The sequence below is a fragment of the Stegostoma tigrinum genome, chromosome 7 (genome assembly GCF_030684315.1).
Source record: "Stegostoma tigrinum isolate sSteTig4 chromosome 7, sSteTig4.hap1, whole genome shotgun sequence".
In the NCBI taxonomy this organism is placed as follows: domain Eukaryota; kingdom Metazoa; phylum Chordata; class Chondrichthyes; order Orectolobiformes; family Stegostomatidae; genus Stegostoma; species Stegostoma tigrinum.
The window spans coordinates 63,837,393-63,855,283 of NC_081360.1; the positions used below are offsets into that span (position 1 = coordinate 63,837,393).

General features: G+C 39.6%; 1 protein-coding gene across 7 annotated transcripts in view; it reads right to left on the reverse strand.

Annotated features, from left to right (window-relative positions):
• csrnp3 (cysteine-serine-rich nuclear protein 3) overlaps positions 1 to 17,891 on the reverse strand; it is a 273,625-nt gene that overhangs the window by 244,242 nt on the left and 11,492 nt on the right. For 4 of the 7 annotated variants that reach the window (XM_048535094.2, XM_048535095.2, XM_048535097.2 and 1 more), the window contains exon 2: positions 370 to 451. The exons of 2 other annotated variants lie outside the window; for them this stretch is intronic. The gene's annotated coding sequence lies outside the window, so the exon portion shown is untranslated. Of the gene's footprint in view, positions 1 to 369; positions 452 to 5,123; positions 5,250 to 17,891 lie in introns of those variants that run through there. One more of the 7 variants, XM_048535098.2, reaches the window with a different exon arrangement.

Below are 17,891 nucleotides of genomic sequence, written 5' to 3' on the forward strand. Positions count from 1 at the left end.
ATCATTCTTTATTGTAGTGACTATTACTGTCCTATGGAAGAGTTTTTCCTGTAGCTAAGTGTGATTAAATAATTCAAAATGCTGTATTAATTGACAGCAAATTGAACTGATAATAAAATGGCGATCTTGTTAAATTAATATAAACCCATTCAATATTTTGTGGCATCCTCCACTAAATTCTGGCTGTTTATCAAATCCTGATGGACAAAAGCAAAATAGATGGGATTTGGAAAGATACTTCTTTCTTCACCACCTTGAGAAGACTAAATTCTTTTTATAAAATCCCTTATCATTGTAGCTTTACAAATAATTGCAGTGCAATACAATTCAACATTTTTTCATATTGTAAGTATAATACAACAATGGTACCTCAATATCATTCAAGATGTGATTCTCTTCAGTTGGCATATTGTGTGTATTCCTGGCCTGGCACTCGGGCTGTGTACTTCATCTAGGGGAAAAAAAAACAAGTGTGCATTATTGCATTCAGCAGTAAAAGAGGGGCCAGAACTTTCTGAAATAACAGAGGTCCAACAGTTGAGTAGAAATCTGGCCTAGAACATACGAAAAATACAACCAGTGCACACGTTCTGCAAAACACACACAAAGTGGACTGTCAGCTCACAATTTAAAATACAAAACAGGTACAGAATTCTGTTCTGTGGAAGGGTCATCAGACCCGAAACGTTAACTCTGTTTTCTCCTCTACAGATGCTGCCAGATCTGAGCTTTCCCAGCAACTTTGTTTTTGTTCCAGAATTCTATTTTTACAGCACTAAAACATGCATATTGTTGCAACTGTGTTACCTAATGTTCAGATTCATAACATAACGAACAAGATATTTAAAGGCCAATATTGATGTCAATAATGGCAAGTCAAAAGAACCCAAAAGACATGTTTCTAAAAGAAAAAAAAGGGAAAAATTGTGGATAATTCCAAAACAAAGAAGTACTCTCCACATTCTCATTTCGTCCCCTTGATCTCTTATTTTCTGATCTTTTCTAGGTATGTAAATTCAGCAATTCTTACACACGACCCCCCACGTAACTTTTTTGCCATCTTTTTGATCCATAAAATTCTGCACCTCATCTCAACTGTGATTATCAGAAATTCTATTTAATACGAAGTTAAATTAACCAGACGTGCAATTGGCTTGATAGTTCAATTACAAGGGGAATAAAATTTATTTATATAACCTATGAATCTAATCTAAATAAACATTTAAGAAAGGAACAAAAATCATGATCATAAGTAGCCCCTCTGTTACAATAATAGGTGTACAAGGACTCTGACATTTTTGGAGTGAGGCTGGGATGCTGAGGAGACTGTTTCACCTTACTGGAATAGTGTGGGGAAACCAGGGCATTTTCTTCCTAATGTCATCATAAAAGGTGAATATTAAATACACAAAATTATCCATTTCCATGTTATTTAATTGGGATTGACCAAAAAGATGGACCAAATTCCACTGTTCAATATGATTTACTATTTTTTACAAATAAATAGTTGTTCATCTGTAGTTAGAATCTATGATGAGTCAACACATAGCTCTATTAGTTAAAGATCTTAACAGCTTTATGAAACCCGTTTCCCCCCCAAACCCCTCCGCCAAGCATACAGACAAAGAAAATAAAGCATGGGAGTCATGAAAGGCTGAAAAGAATGGGAAGACACTTCAATGGTCTCTGTCCTTCGCGTTCTCAGATATAATGCTTTTATTCCTTTATTTTGAACTTGATTCATTATTTAGATTAAAAAGTTACCTTAAATGATTACAAAGCAGCATGAACATTAGCCTTAAACGAAACCAGGCCAGTGTTTCTGTTTCCAAGTTAAAATGACAAACAAAACTCGGAACGTAAAGATGAATAAATTTAAATGACAAAGTACCAATCTATTCACAGAAGTCTTCATACAATATTAGCTTTCTTAAGGAATGCTATTTCAAATTCTGGAGAATCACTTAGAAATTCTAAAAGCTTACTCATAAATATGCAAATTACAGTAAACCCTTGATATAAACATTACCTTTGGGAGTCATAAGATAACTGTGCTCCAGTGAAGGGTACATTATTACAAGAATGTTTTGTGTACCTAATTTATTAAATCAAATAGACATAAATAAAATAGGTAGTTATCAGAAACCTTGCTGTAGCATTGTATTACATAATAGGATCATTGTACATTGATCAACTATTAATGACTTTGTATGAGAGTACTAGGTGGTAGGCCATGGTTATCTTACATCATTTTGCAAAGATCTAATATGATATAGCACGAAAATAACTACTGTAGCCCTGTAAATTATTGTTGCTTATTTTGTGATCTCAAGTTACTGATTTTGTAACAGTGTGACTTACATACACAGACACTGCCTGAAATATGATCAAGGATCTAAATAGGTACACTTAAAGCATACTGATTTTAGAATATAATATCACAGAGATGACTCACTAAAACCTTAACATGTAGAAAAAGGACAGGTTGGCATTGGTAAATTAAACTAAGATAATAAAATGTGGAGCTGGATGAACACAGCAGGCCAAGCAGCATCTCAGGAGCACAAAAGCTGACGTTTCGGGCCTAGACCCTTCATCTTTGTGCTCCTAATTTGCTGCTTGGCCTGCCGTGTTCATCCAGCTCCACACTTTGTTATCTTGGATTCTCCAGCATCTGCAGGTCCCATTATCACTGGTAAATTAAACTACTTTTTTATTACAGGTTCTGCACTGAAAACATTTCACATTTTTAAAAAAAAGGAAAGTTGTTGAATTATTGAAGAATACCTGCAGTAGAATTGATTTATGGGAAAAAGATTAAATTTAGATTTAGATTAGATTCCCTACATGTGGAAACTGGCCCTTCGGCCCAACAAGTCCACACCGCCCCTTGAAGCATCCCACCCTGAACAATTCTGCTATATCCCACACACCCCTGAACATTATTAACTCAACTAATTTTTAATATGTCTTTTTTCAGCAGAATACAATGCTCTCAATGAATGGAAACTACAACATGAGATGGACCGTTCCATCAACAGATAATACTGTGCCTTTTGTTTATTGACTGATAAGAATGTATTTCTCTCCAAAAATGCTACTACTCATGATTTTTTTCCCCCAACATTTATAATGGAAGTCTCCAATATAAATATGACAAGTGGGTTGCAAAATGAAAATTGTCATCTAAATTATTTTGCGAAAAGATTATTGATGTATCAATTTATTTACGTGTGTTTTAGATCAAACGTCCACAATGTGGGTCCAAGTGGAGTTGCAAGTAGACAGGGTATTGATGAAGGCGTTAGTATGCTTGCCTTTATTGGTCAGTGCACAGAGCATAGGAGTTAGGAGGTCATGTTGCAACCCAGACAACATTGGTTAGGCCACTTTTGGAATACTGCGTAAAATTCTGGTCTTCCTATTATAGGCAAGATGTTGCAAAACTTGGATGGATTCAGAAAATATTTGAAAAGACTTGCCAGGGTTTGAGGTTCTGCGAGAGGCGGAATAGACTGGAGCTATTTTCACTGCAGCATCAAAGGCTATGGGGTGATTTTACAGAGGATCATAAAATACGGAAGGGCATGGATAGGGTAAATAGCCAAGGTCTTTTTCTCAGGGAACGGGAGTCCGAACTTAGATGGCACAGGTTTGAGGTGAGAGGTGAAAGATTTAAAAGGGACCTACAGTGCAACTTTTTCAAGCAGATTGGTGCATGCATCGAAAAAGCTGCCTGAGGAAGTGGTGGAGGCTCATACAATTACAACATTTAAAAGGCATCTGGATGGGTACATGAATAGGAAGAGTTTAGAGGGTTACGGGCCAAATGGACTCGATTAATTTAGGATGTCTAGTCAGCATAGACATGTTGCTTCCATGACTCTCTGTCATAACATGCTCACAATTACCCCCCCAAAAAAACCTCAATATATGAACAATGGTGGGTGCTGGAAATCCAAACCAAAAAAAAATTGCTGGAGAAATTCACTAGCTTTGGCAGCACCAATGCAGAGAAAGCAGAGCCAGAACAGTAGAATGGCCACTGGGCTAAAACTGTTAATGCAGCTTTCCATCTCCACAGATGCTGCCAGGCCTGTTGAGTTTCTCCAGCAGTTTCTGCTCTCATTTTTAATCAAGGTATTAAAATGCATCAAGTAAAACGTACTAAATTAAGGTTTTACTCAAATCCCTTCCAAACCCTGATTGGAAATCCACAACTTGGGGCTTTTATCCAGAGCAGAGGCCAGCTGGTGATCACACTTTTCTCACATGTGCAATATTCTAAATTAAAATGCAATATTTAGGATTGCCATATGCCAAGTCACTTTCTTTTAGGGATCAGCTTCTTTGCAAATTGCAATGAGTGGAACTACGGCACTTCTAAACTTTTGAGTTTTAAGGATTATAAAATACGAGACTACCCACCACAAATGTATGGTGCAGACATTGATAAATATGTAAAGGCAATATAAAATCAGTGACAAAATACACAGTACAAATAAATATTGTTATTGATCTAAATACTGCATTTTCCATGTTTCAAAAGCATAATACTAAAAGTGATGCTGATGTTGTGGAAACGGATAATCTCAGGTGACCCAGAAACAGCACTGCTAATAGGCCCAGGGTAGGGGAAAAGTAGGATAATGATGATTTACTACGCATCCAATATATAAAAGCCAAGAACAATTTCCATGCCGAAATAGATGGGTAATAAACTACCCATGTGCAAAGCTTTAATATTTTAATTGCAATCTTAATTCCTACCCAATTAGCCTACTTTTTCTCCCCCCCCCTCTATTATCCATCATGTGTCTCATTCTCCTGGTGTCTTCCTACTGAAACAGTCAAGGGCTGGTTGTCTTATCTTCTGCAGAAGCAAGACAAACTATAAAAGACCATTACACTCTGTTTCGCGACTTGTTATATTGCTGCAAATGGTGGGTCACATGAACCTGCTCAGGAAAGAATTTCCAGGTTGAAGGTATTACAGTGTAGCATGTGAAACAAAAACAGAAATTGCTGATGAAACTCAGCATCTGTGGTAAAAAAGCAGAGTCACTGTTTCGAGTCTGGTGACTTGTCAGAATTGATACACAGTCTTTAAACTGGAGACATACCTTCCAGGTGAAGCACTAGTTTGCCTGTACTTCATTGAATCTAGTCTACTGCATCTGCTGTCCACAATGTGGCCTCTTCGATATTGGGGAGATGAGATGCACACTGGAAATTTGCTTTTTGCGTCTGTAAAAATGACCCAGATTTGCCAGTTGCCTGCCACTTCAACACACCATGTGACCACACCAATATCCTGTTGCAGGGCTTCCAGTGTTCCAGTCAGCGTCAGCACAAGCTCGATGAACAGTATCACATTTTCCATTTGAGGACCCTGCAGTCTCCAGGGCTCAACATCAAGTTCAATAGCTTTAGAACCTGGTTCCGTCCTTTCATTTTCACCCAGTCATCTCCACATCCAGTCCTGTAACGACATGGGTTGCTTTTAGTACGGCTGATTGTTTTCACCCTCTCTTGGGCCTATCACCACATGACATGGCCTGCTTTCAACACAGACTAACCAATTCTCTACTAGTCTCTGTTCTCATCATCATTTATTCAACTTTTCTTCTGTCCTGGCCTGCCAGCATAATCCCCTCATTTACCTATCCTTTTCATGGCTTGCTCTCTCTCTCTCCCTCTCCTTCTCTGGGCTCCATCTCAACCGATCCACTTACTGATGCTTTCCAAAACTAAAAAAAAATTGCAATATAAATACCAAGTTTTTTTCCCCCCTCCCAGTTGCTCTCAGTTCTGAAGATGAGTCACCAGAGCGGAAACATTAACTCTCCTTTCTTTTGACAGACGCTGCCAGACTGGCTGCATTTCATCAATAATTCTGGTTACCGTTTCAGATCTCCAGCTCTTTGTTTTATTACAGTGTTGCATATGCACGTGTCAAAATTCAACTTCGGTTGATTTGGATGGCTGTGAACTACCACCCATGTGTACCTAAGCCAATTCTTCTCGTCAATAACCGCAGAAAAACTGCATTACCATGGTATACAATGACTTATCATCAACTATTTTGTACAACTTAGCAGTTGAATTTCAGTGTATTTAAGAAAATATGAGACACAGAAGTGAGACAGGCTATTGTAATGACATACAAATTAGTTGTACAGTAGTACTGAATTGAAGCATTGCTAAGAAAAGGCACATTTTGTCAAAGCTTTTCACCTTGAAATCAGGCCACATTTCCTCACAGAGCAATCATAAGCTTTAGCGCCAACACAAACTTTAAAAATCGCTGCAGTGTTTCTACACCAGACAACAGGGGCACCATTCCACATGTTTCTGTAAGTATTTATCTGCGCCAAAGCCTAGCACTGACCCTGGTGATACCCAAACACAGGAATGGTTAAGAACATAAGAATTAGGAGCAGGAGTAAGCCATCTGGCCTGTTGGGCCTGCCCCGCCATTTACTAAGATCATGGCTGATCTTTTTGAGACTCAGCTCCACTTACCTGCCTAGTCATCATAACCCTTAATTCCTATACTGTTCAAAAAAAGTTTATCTAGCCTTGCCTTAAGCACATTCGATGAAGTAGCCTCAACCATTTCACTGGGCAGGGAATTCTGCACATTCACAACCCTTTGCGTGAAGAGGTTCCTCCTGACCTCAGGCCTACATCTGCTTCCCTTTATTTAGAGGCAATGCCCTGTAGTTCTACTTTCACCTGATAGTGAAAACAACCTCCCTGCCTCCAGCTTATCTATTCACCTCAATCTTTTATATGTTTCTATAAGATCTCTCCTCATTCCTCTGAATTCCAATGAGTATAATCCCAATCTACACAGTCTCTCCTCATAATCCAAGCCTCTAAAGTCTGGAATCAACAGAGTAAATCTCCCCTGCACGCCCTCCAGCGCTAGTATATCCCTTCTCAAGTAAGGAGATCAAAACTGCTCACAGTACTCCAGGCGTGGCCTCACTAGGACCCTACACAGCTGCAGCATAGACTGCCTGTTTTTAAACTCCATCCCTCGAGCAATGGCAGGCAAAATTCCATTTGCCTTTTTAATTACCTGCTGCACCTGCAATCCTACTTTTAGTAATTCATGCATAAGGACACCCACGTCCCTCTGCACAACAGCATGCTGCAATTTTTTTTACCATTTAAAACAGCCCATTTTGCTGTTATTCCTACAAAAACAGATGGCCTCACAGTTATCAACATTGTACTCCATCCGCCAGACCTTTTGCCCACTCACTTAGAATATCTATATCCCTCTGCAGACTTTCAATATCTTCTGCACACTTTGCTCCACCACCCACCTTAGTGTTACCTACAAATTTTGACACACCACACTTAGTTCCCAACTCCAAATCATCTATGTAAATTGTAAACAATTGCAGTCTCAACACTGATCCCTGAGGCACACCACCAGCCACTGACTGCCAACCAGAAAAACACCCATTTACACCTATTCTTTGCTTTCTATTGGTCAACCAATCCTCTATCCATGACAATGCATTACCTGTATTAGCATGGAACTGTATCTTAGGTAGCAGTCTTTGGTGTGGCACCTTTTCATTTGCCTTCTGGAATTCCAAATACCCCACATCAACAGGTTCCCCATTGTCCACCATGCAAGTAATATCCTCAAAGAATTCCACCAAATTAGTTAAACATGACCTACCCTTCATGAACCCATACTGGGTGTTTCCAATGGGACAATTTATATCCAGATGTCTTGTTATTTATTCCTTCATGGTAGATTCAAGCATTTCCCCCACTACCGAAGTTAAGCTAACTAACCTATAGTTATCTGCTTTTTGTCCACATCCTTTTTTAAAAACAGTGGCATCACATTGGCTGTTTTCCAATCTGCGGGAACCACCCCAGAGTCCAGTGAATTTTGATAAATAATGACAAGTGCATTTGCTATTTCCCCCATCACCTCTTTTAATACCCTGGAGTTCATCAGGGCCAGAAGACGTGTCTACCTTTAGCCCCATTAACTTGCCCAGCACTGCCTCCTTAGGGATAATGATAGTTTCTAGGTCCTCGACTGCTATAACCTTCTTGCCATTAGTTTTCAGCATGTTATTTGCATCTTCTACTGTGAAGGCCGACACAAAATAACTGTTTAATGTCTTGGCTATTTCCTCATTCCCAGTTATGAAATTGGCATTCTCATCCTCTGAAGGACCAATGTTTACCTTCGCCACTCTTTTACAATTTACATAAACTTTGTTACTTTTTTATATTCTGGGCTAGTTTACTCTCATAGCCTATCTTTTTTTTTTAAATAACTTTTTTTGTGACTTTCTGTTGGTTTTTAAAGATTTTGCAGTCTGCGGGTTTCCCACTACTCTTTGCTATTTTTGTGTGTTTTTTTCTCCCCCCCCAGTCTGATATTTTCCTTTATTTCCTTAGACATCCATGGCCGGCTCTCTCTTTTCCTACAGTTCTTCCTTATCACTGGAATATACTTCTGCTGAGTAATGTGAAAAATTGTTTTGAAGGTTCCTCAATTAACCCATTTTAAAGTTTTTGCTCCCATTCTACCTTAGCTAACTCCTCCCTCATTTTTTTTTTAAAAAAGATTCCCTACAGTGTGGAAACAGGCCCTTCGGCCCAACAAGTCCACAACGCCCTTTGAAGCATCCCACCCAGACCCATTCCCCTATAACCCACACACCCCTGAACACTATGGGCAATTTAGCACAGCCAATCCACCAAACCTGCACATCTTTGGAGTGTGGGAAGAAACCAGAACACCCGGAGGAAACCCACGCAGACACGGGGAGAATGTGCAAACTCCACACAGACAGTTGCCCGAGGCTAGAATCAAACCTGAGTCCCTGGTGCTGTGAGGCTGCAGTGCTATCCACTGAGCCACCGTGCCACCCTTTGTTTAAGCACAGGACATAGGTACTGGATTTAACCTTCTCACACTCCATCTGTATTTTAAATTCAATCATATTGTGATCGCTCCTTTCGACAACATCCCTAACTGTGAGATCATTAATTATTCCTGTCTCATTGCATAGGACTAGATCTAGGGGAGCTTGGCCCCTTGTAGGTTCCATTACATATTGTTCAAGGAAATGATCATGGATGCATTCTATGAACCCCTCCTCAAGGCTGCCATGACCAACCTGGTTTGGCCAATTGATATGTACATTAAAATCCCCCATAACAATTTCTATACCATTTTTACATGCATTGGTTATTTCTATGTTTATTGCCTGCCCCACCACGGTGTCATTATTTGGTCACCTATAGAACACATCTATCAATGACCTCTCCCTGCTATTCCTAATTTCGACCCAAATGAATTCAACATTTTGTTCAGTGGAACCTATTTCATCTCTCACAAACACCCTGATATCATCCTTAAAAAAAAAAGGAGAGAAGCTCCACCTCCCTTACCTTCCTGTCTGTCCTTCCAAACAGTTTGATACCCCTGGATACTTAACTCCCAGTCGTGACCATCCTGTAACCATGTCTCTGAAATGGCCCTAAATCATACCCATTTTCCATGATTTTCACCGTAAACTCATCCACCTTGTTTTGAATGCTCCAAGTATTCAGATAAAAAGTGTCCTTATACCGGTTTTTCCACCTTCTTTTTGGGTTCTATTACCTCCATTACTAACAGCTCGAGTTCTCGTTCCCTTTAACTTTTTTCCCTAATGTTCAAAGGAGTTGAAGCTTCCTCGTCACCTGCTGCTTTGTCTTACATTAATTGTTATCCTCCCTCTATGGGCACTTCTCCCTTTCCCCCTACTTACTAGTTTAAAGTCCTATTAACCATCCTATTTACCCTTTTCACCCAAACACTGGACCCAGCCCTGTTCAGGTGGAGTCTATCCCAGTGGTTTAGATCCCTCCTGTACCAGAACTGATGCCAATTCCCCATGAAAAGGAAAACCTCTTTCCCACACCACCCTTTTAGCCACGTGTTTACATCCCCATTCCTTGCCTCCCTATGCCAGTTTGCACGTGACTCAGGCAGCAATCCAGAGATTATGACCCTTGAAGACCTGTTTTTAAAATTTTGTTCCTAGCTTGTCGTACTCCTGAAACAGGTCTGTTTCCTAGCCCTGCCTATGTTGTTGGTACTTACGAGCACCACAACAACCGGATCCTCTCCGTCCCTCTCTGGTATCCTCTCAAGCCGGTCAGAGATGTCTCACACCCTGGCACTGGACAGGAAACACACCATGCAGGATTCTCTTCCTGCTCGCAGAGGATACTGTCTATCCCCTTGATGATGGAATCCCCTACAATTGCAATCTGTCCTTTAGCTCCCCGCTCTTGAATGGCCTTCTGGGCCATGGTGCCTTGGTCAGTTGGCTCATCCTTCCTGCAGCCCTGTTCCTCATCCACACAGGGAGCAAGTATCTCATACCTGTGGGACAATGTCAAGGGCTGTGGCTCCTGTGTTCCTGTCTGCAGGGTCCCTCTACCTCACTCACAGTCACACACTGCTATTCCTGCCCACCGATCAAATTAACATTAGTTAATCTACCAGGCGTGGCTGCCTCCAAGAACACAGTATCCAGGTATTTCTCCCCCTCCCGGATGCGCCGCAGTGTCTGGAGTTCGGATTCCAGCTCATGAATTTTGAGCCGGAGCTCCTCAAGTAGCCAACACTTGCTGCAGGTGTGGTCACTGCCGTTCTCAATGGGATCAGCCAGCTCCCACATCATACAGCTACATACATCACCTAACCTGCCATCTCTACTTAGTTAATTATTTAAAATTAATTTTTTTTAAAAAAAAGTTTTGCAGAGTTCTCTGCACCAGTACGTTTGCACCGTTATATACTCAAACAGACTCCAGCTTTGCCTTCCCACCCACTTCCAGAGGATCTGGGTCTGGGTGACGACCCCGAAGGGTAACAGAGATGAGGAAAAAAAGAAATGCAAAAAACTTACCTGCTCACCACACTCAGTCGTTATTATTAGGTTAGAGGACAAAGGGTAGGACACTACATGCGCAGTATCTCAGGTATTAGTTAACTCCCAAGTTTATTGGGTCAAAGCCTACCTTTCCCAGGCTGCCCTCGTGCTTTCTCCCGGACTCCTGCCACTGAAACAACTGAAAAGGTTCCCCTAAGGAATACCACTGATGTACCTGTATCTGAGCGCGAACCCAGCGGATCTTGCATATTGACTTGAAGTATTTGCAAGACCAAGATTTTTGTTTAAAATCCATTCAAGGGATGAGGCCATCACTGGCTTGGCCAGCATTTGTTGACTGCCGCTATTTGCCCAGGTGGGAATTCAAACTCAGGTCCACAAGAACATTACCTGGGTCTTTGGATTTATAGCCCAGCAGCCATATTATTAGGCTATTGACTCCTCCAAATCAAGATCAGAGTGGGTTATTTAAATTTTAAAAAAATCAATAAGACTCACACTAGAACCCTACAATAACGACAAAATTTTAAAAATTCTGAAATTGTAGAAAATGCAGGAAATAAGGAACTGAAATGTTAATTATGGCCCCAGCCCTTTCTGTGGCAAAGTGAAAATCACCCTTAACTTTTGAGTTAAATAAAACTATTTTGTAATAGGAGTTACACGGTTCAGGATTGTACAGATACAGAGGCCCTACCCACAACACACAAAGCCAGAGGACTAAGTATATTGGCTGACTGGATCCCAGTTACAAGAGCTACTGATTAGAGGTCTGACGGCTCTTTAATTCCAGCGGTGCCACAGGGAGCAGTGGCCAAAATGAAGACTGCACTCACCATACAGCAGCAAACATAGACTCTTCCCTAGAAACCAGCTAAATGTGGCTGCAGTCAAGGATATTGAGACCAGTCGTTCAGGCCATGTGAGCAAGGGAGGGGTTGGGAGCCAGACACAGGGGTATAGCTTTCTTGCTTTTCAAATTTATTCCTCTACAAAATGAACCCAAATGCATCTTTTGCTTTTTAAAACAAGGCTATTACGTTGCATCATTACTGTTAGTAGTTTGTATATTGTTTTTTTTAAGATTGTTACATGGTGCACAAACTCATTTCCAACCAAAATGCACTAACATACACATATTACATTTTGAAATTAGTTTGCCAATTATATACCTTTTTCAGTCATGTCTTCTTGCATTTTGTCGCATTTTTTCCTCAACATTATTTATAAACAGCCAATTTGGAGACATCCACTCCAGAAGAATTAGAAATCCAAACTTTGTGGAACACCTACGCTCAGTTCACAACAAACTGCACCTCCCAGTCGCGAACAATTTCAACTCTCATCCACACCCCCCTCGGATGACATGTCCATCCTGGGCCTCCAGCACTGCCACAATGATGTCACTGGAAAGATGCAAGAACAGCAACTCATATTCCACTTGGGACCCCTGCAGCCCAAGGGTATCAATGTGGACTTCACAAGCTTCAAAGTCTCCCCTCCCCCCGACCACGTCCTAAAACCAGCCCAGCTAGTCCCTGCCTCCCTAACCATTCCTCCCACCTTAAACCCCACCCCCATCTCCTACCACTAACCTCATCATGCCTCCTTGACCTGTCCGTCCTCCCTAACTAATTCCCCACCTACATTCATCTTCACCCTCTCCAACCTCACCTCTTTGGCCTGTCTGTCTCCTCTCACCCTATCTTCTCCTTTATCCATCTCCTATCCGCCTCCCCCATTTATTTCAGAATCCCCTTCCCCTCCTCCATTTCTGAAGAAGGGTCTCGACCTGAAATGTCAACTTTCCTGCTCCTCTGATGCTGCTTGGCCTGCTGTGTTCATCCAGCTTCACACTGTGTTGTTATCTCAGTTAAATTGTGAACTACACTTTGCCATTACTTCTGCTACTTATCCCAATTTTACCTTAGCCATGAGCCTGTTATGCTTCCAAGCTTTTGATTAAAAAAAAATCATGTATTACACTGATGATTTAAGTGCCAACTGTCTCCCATGAGCTATGCATGAGCAAATCCTGACATAATCCCATTTTCCTCCCGCAAAAGTGAGAACAACCGTGCTTTGGAAAAATTTGTGGGCTCTCTAATTTTCACCCTCACCAAGAGGCTGTACATTGTTCTGAAGATCCAGCAGAAATGTCTATCTCATGGAACGAGCTGGCTCCCACATTTGGCAGTGCCAGAACCACATTATTATTAAGTTCTCAAAACACAAATATAAAATGTTATGATTCTAAACAATGAAACTACTTTGAAACTTGATGCTCATGTACCAAACATGTAAAAACAATAAATCAGGACCTCAAAAAAAAGTGAAAACATTTTAGAATAGCAGATTGACAAAAGTGCCAAAAATTAGCAACCGTGTTACCCAAAGTAATTACAAATGTAATCCCATTAGTTTATAAAAACCAAAAAAGGACTGCGGATGCTGCAAATCAGGAGCAAAAACAAAGTTGCTGGAAAACCTCAGCAAGTCTAACAGCATGTGTGGAGGGAAAAACAGACTTAAATGCTTCGAGTCCAGTGACCCTTCCTCAGGACTCTCTTCCGAGGAAGGGTCACTGAACCCAAAACAATAACTTTGTTTTTGCCTTCACAGATGCTGCCAGACTTGCTGAGCTTTTCCAGCAACTTTGTTTTTGTTCCCATTAGTTTACAGTTGTGTTATGTTAGCGGTGAAAGTGCACTGTCAATATACAACTTCAATCAGCTGATGTTTTAGAAATTCATTCACAGGATGAGGACGTCACTGGCTAGGCCAGCATTTATTGCCCATCCCTAATTGCCCAGAGGGCAGTTAACAGTCAACCACATTGCTGTGGGTCTGGAGTTTTGTAGACCAGACAAGGGAAGGATGGCAGTTTCCTTCCCTAAAAGGACTTTAGGGAATTGGATGGGTTTTCCCCCCCCCAAGAAATTGACAATGGATTTTAATACTAAAAGACCTTTCAAAAGATTAAAAATTGTTTTAAAGGAAAAAAAAATGTGGGTCTAAAATTGGTGTCGTGGTGACTTGATCACAGACTGAAGCAAGTTTTATGAAATCTGTGGGAGGTAAAATCCAAGCCAAAATTTGCATTTTTGAAGATGCAGTGAAACCCAGACGAGTTCCACTTACATTCACAGGATATCTAATTACCTTGAGAACAATTAAGAGTCAACCACACTGTTGAGAGTCTGGAGTCACGTGTCGGCCAGAGAAGGTAAGGATGGCAGTTTCCTTCCACAAGGGGCATTAATGAGCCAGATGGGTTTTCTGGCAATGGATTCATGGTCATCATTAGACTCCCAATTCCAGATTTTTAAAAACTGAATTCAAATTCCACCATTTGCGGTTGCAGGCTTTGAATCCGGGTCCTGAGAACAGTACCTAGGTCTCTGGATCAACTATTCAGCGATTATACCACTAGGTCATCACTTCCCCTCATGAGAGGTGAAAGCCTCTGGATGATCTAGCTTGCAAAATAACAATGAAGGCAGACTTACAAATATACACTGAGCTATATTTAAATCAGCTCATTGGTATACAAGAAAGAAAAATAAACATGGATTGGTAACAGTCAGGTCTAGAAGACTCGCTTTCCCACCTCATTTTCACATCAAGTTGGAAGACAGCCTCCAAACGTAGCAGCGAATTGGGGTCACTACAACCCAGAGGGCTCAAAAGATCTGCCTGAGACTACTATTGAGGATACTATTCAGCAACTAAACAACGGTAGTCTCAGGTTTAAATAGCTATCACCAAGGAACTTCAAACTCCATATTTTCCTTCTTTCTCTTCTATACCAGCCTTTTAAAAGGAAAACATGTTACTGGTGTTTATGTGCTGTTGTCACTATTTTATTTTTCCCCCCCCCCCCTGAGATAATAGGTCATAGTCATCACCTTTCATTCTTCTTTAGGAAAGTTTGCAATAGATTCCTTCATTTTGACTAGAAGCACAATTTGACTGAAACGTGACAGCTGTCTGCTAACAAGAAATAAAAATATTTGTTGGATCAAACTAGGAAGGGGTTAAAAAGGGAGCAGAATCACTAGTCATACACAGATGATGGGATATCATTTCATTGCTTATTGGCCCACAGTCTGACTGACATTTCTAGCCAACTATGCTAGGGCCGAGATTAATTCATACTACAAACATTTCACGAACATACTAAAGTTTACTAAAGAACCCAGAAGTTTATAACATATTTATCCTGACCCAAGCTACTAAGAGAATATTATTAGAGTGCTACCAAATGTCAGTGATTGTTGAACCAGGTATGATTTTGCTGAAATAATGCTACAGTAAAATAATTCAAATGAAAAACAGGTCAGAAATCGACTGAAACATTGAGTGGCCAACATCCAAATTAAAATGACTGCCCTGACTGTAAAATCTAGAAAAATTCACTCAAAATATTTTGTTGATTATATGAACAGAGTACTAGTTAGAAAATTGAAAGATTTTATTGTTCATCTGTTTACAAATGTAACTGAGACAGTCACTTGCAGCTTTTTTTTTCAGTAAATCAACAGTAATTACGTAAAATCTCCATAACAAACAAAAACCAGTCATACAACAATGTCTGGACACACAATCTGATCCTACTGTATAAAAGCCTACCAATACAAACAAATCATTAGGTCCAAGACATAAGTGTATATAGTAAATAATAATTTATGAAGGAGTGATAGGGTCATTCAAGCTGTTTTACGCAGGCTCACAAGTTTTATCCCACCACTTCTGGCTTCCCTTTTTAGGTTCACGTGATACCATGTTTGAGAAAGAAAAAAAAACACAAAAGATTGGATAAAATTTACATTTAGCCTCTTTTGTGGTCTGTTCTGGATATGACAAATTTATCTTACCTTGTGCTTTACTTCAGAATTGTTTAAGGATCCTTGTTTAAAAGGGTTTAGAATTGGCATTAATTAGATGCTAACATGGCTACAATGTCAAAACAATTATGGAGAGAACAAAAAAATAGCTTGCGTTTTGGATTTTAAACATTTTCGAAAACACGTGCCTGCCGAAATGTTTTAAAACAAGAGTCAAATAACAGATAGACAGATGATGGTAATATGCAATTTACCAAAGAAGGCCGAGTAAAGCAACAACAACAGTTTGGCAGTCATCTTGGCGGATACAAAACTGTTTAAACAAAAAGGAATTTTGAACTTCCATTCAGCTGAAAGGAATACTTACAAAACACTGAAAATTCTACATTGATCCTATATACTATGGGTGGGGTTTAGCATTCAGCAACAAGGTTAACAATGGCCAAGAAATCAAAATTGGTGTGATCTTTTGTCTATTATATACTACAGTGGTTACCCCAGCCTTGTTTTAATCAAGCTATTTCAGCAAAACACAAATAGAATTAGAAAAGGAAGGTTATAACATGAATCAATCCTGTAAACAATGGAGGACAGAAATTGAACTCAAAATGAAACAGACAAAAGCAAGAAGGGAAAAAAAAGATAAACTAAAAAGGTCAAATAAAGATTTGACGCAAGATTTGCAGCAGTTGTGCAACCAAAATAAAAGAGAATAAAATGGTTGGAGCTATTTATAAAATTACAAAAAAAAATCAAAAATCAAATCAAACCTGGAAGTAATAGATATTTGCACACGAGGCAGACAACCCATCAAATTTCCTTCACCTATTCACCTTTTCAGAGCTGGACAAAAATTGAAAAAGGAAATATGGAATATTACATTTTAAATATTTTATGTTTTGACGTGCTACAATTGATTCATTGCTATTTAGTTAATCATGTTTGTATTGGGACATGTACACTTAAGCGCCTCGAGTCCAACATAATGCAGTTAAAAGGAGAAGACTAAATATTGCTAGAAATCATCTTTCATTCCTTAGTTCATGCAAATATTTAAAGTTAGTTTTTCTTAAATGATATTAGACCAAACATTGCCTACTGAACAAGAAAATAAAATGGTTTTCGCTTTTGGCAATTTTAAAAACAAAACTGCAAAGGTTAGTTTTCAGCAGTATATTTAATAGCTACACCCAATATTTTAGTTTGAATTGATAGTGTTATGCAACTGCAACTCAAGTTAGATGCAATCACTTTAATATGCTTTTTCAACATGAAGCAAACACAAAAAAATCTGTAGTGAATGCAGTTAGAATTTGTTTGGCAATTTAATGAATGAAAAATCTCTGATCCCAGAAGATGTCCATGCACTGGAATAGATTGACAGAGATAATCAAATATATCCGGAGAATATGTTGAAAGAAAAAACTCAACTGGAAGATCTTCTGCACACAGTCGTTCAGAATTAAGCCAATACTTATTTGAATGCAAGAAGTGTAAGCTGCTTGATAAGCTTAAGCCTCATCTGTTATGTAACTGAAACAACGCCTGTAGTGGAAAAGCATTTTGGGAGAATATCCTTTCCAGTAAACCATGAAGCAATGCAATAAAATCGGTTACATATTTATATCTTGTCAACAGTCATACCCCAAGTGAAACATTGCATTTGCCACAAAATTGAAGCCAGTCGCAAAATTTTTAATATTTTTCTTCACTCTCCTGGGAAATGTCAGTTGTTAAAAGGTTCTCGTCTTAGAAGTGATCACACATTAGGTCTATGCTTTATGATCATCTCACAAGCATTGTACTCATTAGGCAATCTGTCGCAGCACTTCCATAACATGACATGCTCGTTAGTCTTCAGAGTTTGCAGCGTTACACTTACATGAAATTTTACAGCATATTTTTATTTCCCTCTTTACTACTTTAACAATACTGCTGGTTTCTTTGTGCTTCCTCTTTATAATGAATACAAAATGTCTCTGCACACTTCTTGCCTGCATGATTGAATAAAATGGCTCATCCAGAAGATGTAAACCTGACCTCATTAATTAGCAGGCATTGAAAGCTTTTCCCATCTGTACCACATGTACTCTTCACAGACCAATCA